General features: G+C 38.3%; 1 pseudogene; it reads left to right on the top strand.

Annotated features, from left to right (window-relative positions):
* The first annotated feature begins 728 nt into the window (after window positions 1–728).
* LOC120111267 lies at window positions 729–3958 on the top strand (annotated as a pseudogene).
* The last annotated feature ends 700 nt before the right edge of the window (window positions 3959–4658 follow it).

Below are 4658 nucleotides of genomic sequence, written 5' to 3'. Positions count from 1 at the left end.
GATGCATAGACATGGATGGGTTGGGCGCGGAGCGCGAGTATCAGAGTTCTTAGTTAGTTAGTTAGTTTATCTTTCCTTGATGCCGATGAGCATTTGAAGATCTTGTAATTGAACCAATTTGATTATCTGGACATGTTGGATTTATCTATTTGAATTAAGTGATTAACTGTGGAATTATCCGATTTTTGTTCATCTTAGGCCTTGCATGATTTTTAGGGCACTGATCTAGGGTACTTATACAGGATCAAGAAACCCAAATAATAACTTCCGGCTAGCCATTTTGGGTGAGGTCCTGGGTTGTTACAAATGGTATCAGAGCGATCCCGGCGCATAATCTATGTGGACTAGGGGACACTGCAGCACGGATCTATTGGAGCTAACCATGAGCCGATCGTGGTGTTTGTGATTAGATTTGAATCCTTAGCCTGACGAGGACGTCAGGACTTGAACGGGAGGAGTATGTGAGGACCCGTGCGGGCGTGTGTTTAGTCCCACATCGGTTATTCGCTGGGTAGATCTTGGGTATTTATACAGGATCAAGGAACCCAAATAGTAACTTCCGGCTAGCCATTTTGGGTGAGGTCCTGGGTTGTTACAGATATTTTGTCGGAGTATGAGTTGATTTTGTGCTTTTTTCGGTTGAAGGAATATAAATGCAATAATTTGGGCGAATAGTTAAATATATTTGATGCTGTTCCCTTAATTCAAAAGTTATGCTTGTAGAAACCATGAGCGTACTCTCTTATATTTCTTTTTTGTGTTACAGACTTACAGGTCTCTGTTTTATGTTCAACTGTCGGTCTGACATAACTTATTTTCTATGCCGAGTAGATTTCACCTCGCCAAGGTCTTTTAAGGTCCCGTGAGTTCACACTAGCTGAGATTGAGCACTTTGTGGATCCTGAGGACAAATCCCACCCAAAGTTTGTTGATGTTGCCAACCTGGAGTTTTTGATGTTCCCTAGGGAGGAGCAACTATCTGGGAAATCAGCCAAGTCAATGATCCTTGGTGAAGCTGTTTCAGAGGTTGGTTTCTTTGGCTTCCTTATTATCACCCTGGTGCTGATCGTTTCTTCCTTTACCTTTATTTTATTTTGACACCCCTATTCTTCATTTGGTTTAGTTTCTTTTAAACATTGTTTTAATTTCTTTGTATAGGGAACAATCAATAATGAGACACTTGGTTACTTCAGAGGACGGGTGTATCTTTTCTTGACTAGTCTGGGAATTGACAAAGATAGATTGCGCTTCAGGCAGCATCTGCCAAATGAGATGGCTCACTATGCTGCAGACTGTTGGGATGCGGAAATAGAATGCTCCTATGGCTGGATTGAATGTGTTGGGATTGCTGATAGATCTGCTTATGATTTACGAGCTCATTCGGTACGTAATCAAGACCTGTTTGCACTTAAGAGTGCCGTGATGAGTTCTGATTGTGACGAATTATAATCTTATGCACCTCTTACAAAACTATTCTTGTTCTAAACAAGTGAGAGGACTAGTTAGCAATGCATTGGGTCTGGTTGAATTGTGATTGGATTGAATTTGGATCGTCATCAAAACTCTTAACCCATACAACCCACAACATTTGAAAAGTATAAACCCATACCAACTCATTTATTATGGGACCTGTACCTGACCTGCTATTAGACTTCACTTGTTAGTTATATATCTTATAATTGAAATGAGATAGGTCAAGAAGAGGTGTCTAGGGTGTGGCATTGAGAGTGAGGAGAGGAAATTAAACTGTTGAAGAAAATATGATAAATCTTGAGGAGAGGTGTCTACTCCACTTTCTCTTCAGTAGTTTTTATTTTTTCTCTTAACTATGAACATCCACAACTGTGTTTCAAGGGCTTGCTCAACCTCTGTTAACCTGTTGGATCTGGGGCTGGAAACCAAACCTGTTTATTTTGGGCAAGTTGGGTCAGGTGTTGGGTTGGTCTTCATCAGAAACTGCCACACCTATGAAGAGTAAATGGAAAACAATGTTGAATAAGAAACTAGACCTTCTGTTATCCAATATATGATAGTGCCCTTTTTATGTAAATGGCCTTCAGATTTGCTTCTTTAGAACATCACAAGCTCATGGCTTTGTGCCTCTTTTCAAAAGTTGATTGTTATTTTCATGTCTTGGACAACCTTATCTTAGAGACGCATCTTAGCTATTGTTTACTTTTAGTTGCATAGAAAGACAATCCTCTTATGCTTATGCCTGCCATTCTTTTGCCAGAGCTTTCGCTAAAGCTCTTCTTGTCGACTATTTATTCAAGTTTTTATCTATCGGCTGATTAAAGGTTCGTAGATTGATGCTGAAGTATGATGATTTTATTATGCTGTTCAACAGGAGAAAAGTGGTGTCCCTCTGGTTGCTCATGAGAAGTTCTCAGAGAGGTGGAGGTAGGATTTTCTTTCCCACTTTTTTTATGTCTATATCCACATGTCGAATGGCAAATCACTGACCTCCATACTTGGTTGCAGAAGTTATGTTGCCCTTTTTCTATTTATTGTCCAGAAGATACTGACTTTCCTATTTTCTACTTGCTTATTGTTTGATTTTTTAAATAAATTTCAGAAGCTGGTTATTACCCCATCAAAAAGAGAACTAGGTCTTGCATTTGAGGGTAACCAAAGAATGGTGGTTGAAGCATTGGAGGTAACCTTTGCACAGATTACATGCTGCTAATTACTTGCCTTTTCATTTATAGCTTCTAACAAGCTCTTTGGATAGGCCATGAGTGAAAAAGAAGCACTGGAAATGAAAGAAGCGTTGGATGATAAAGGAGAGGTGGACTTCCAAGTCTGTACACTTGGAAAATCTGTACGTTTAAAAAAAAAGCATGGTATCCATCAGTATGGAAAGAAAGAAGGAACATCAAAGGGTTTTTACCCCCTCTGTTAGCGAACCATATTTTGGAATTGGACGAATAATCTACTGTCTCTTTGAGCATTCTTTCTATATAAGACAAAGAAAATAAGAGGATGAACAGTTGAATGTGTTCCGCTTTCCTCCTCTAGTGGCTCCTATTAAGTGCACCGTTTTCCCATTAATCAAGTCTCAGCAGTTTGATGAAGGGGCCAAACTCATATCTAAATCACTAACGGCGGCTCGGGTGTCACATAAATTAGATGTTACAGGTATGCCTGTAAAATATCAGCATTTGATAAATAAACTGAACTCCGGTTTTAGTCAGAATTCTGAAATGCCATTATTTTATAGGTTGTGGCGGGTAATGTTACTTCTCTTCCCATGGATTCTAAAATGGTCTTTTTTTTTGCCTATTAATTCTACAGTTAGGTTTCTCAAATGTTTTATTATCAACTTACTTTTAGACAGCTAGAACTTGGTTTGTGGATCGACAATTTAGTAGATGATTGCATGACATTTAAATATACTGATTGTTGTGATTGTGCTGATGGATTAATGGTTCATATGATTCAGCATCAGACTGCGCTGCTTATAAATTACGATTTTGTTGGTGTTTTCTACAGGCACGTCTATAGGGAAACGTTATGCCAGGACGGATGAGCTTAGTGTACCCTTCGCCATAACTGTCGATTCGACTACTAGTGTGACCATTCGTGAGAGGGACAGCAAGGAACAGATCCGTGTAAGCATTGAGGAGGTGGCCTCGGTTATGAAAGAAGTCACGGATGGGCAACGCACATGGTTTGATATGCTGTGGAAATACCCAACCCACGTTACTACACATGCTGATGAGTTGTGAAGAGGCTTCTGATGGATGAAGTGATGAAAGCAATCTCTTATCTTGCTGAATTTTGAAACTACTGGAACTTTATACTCTTAAGTTCGTTGTTGTATCCTTCGCGTGAAAGAAGGATTCACATTTCTTTGGATTGCATATTTTAGACAATCAATTAACTCTATTATGCATAACTGCAGTTTTAGACAATCAATTTCAAGCACCATGCCGGAATTTTATGCTCACAAATCAATCTAATTTATCGATATTCTGCCATGTTTGTCTTTTGAGTAATTTAATATAAACTATAATTTCATATGCATATAATTTTGAAATAAAAAGAAAAATACATCATTATAAGTTTATTTCTTGGGTGTGTTCTCATTGCGCCCAAAATGATACACACGTGATGAATTACCCATTGATGCTAATTTTGTGGTCTTTGCTATGCGAATAGCAACAACAAGTGCTGAATTAATTCTTGGCTGGGATGCCATACTGGCCGGGATATGATTCTGGAAACATTTTAGGCAGAAGTTGTGACCACAGGGCGTCTGCAGGAGCAATAAAAGGAAATCAACAGGAGATCAAAATTCGAATGTACAACAATTATAGGAAAAAATTCAAAAATTCAAAGATCAATATCTAAAATTGTACAGAGAAAATGGAGAGATCCAGAACTGTCAAATTGTTCACAAACTAAACTACAATCAATATCTACCAAATATAATATGGTTACAAATGTAAACAAGTGATATTTATTTATCGTCATATTTGTATCAGATCTATATCCTACCTTTTCGTATCTCATATCCATGTCCTTGTTTCATAGCTAGCCAACTAACACTGATTTTTATACAGGCCCCACTCTTGCTCAGAGTCAACTTAACTAGGAATTCAACACAGTTCTTAGATGATTTACAACGTACACATTAGCAGCCTACCATAACATCT

This window comes from Phoenix dactylifera, chromosome 7 (assembly GCF_009389715.1).
Source record: "Phoenix dactylifera cultivar Barhee BC4 chromosome 7, palm_55x_up_171113_PBpolish2nd_filt_p, whole genome shotgun sequence".
NCBI classification, from domain to species: domain Eukaryota; kingdom Viridiplantae; phylum Streptophyta; class Magnoliopsida; order Arecales; family Arecaceae; genus Phoenix; species Phoenix dactylifera.
Note: the sequence above shows the minus strand (reverse complement) of the source record. Positions and strands in the feature narration are given on the sequence as shown.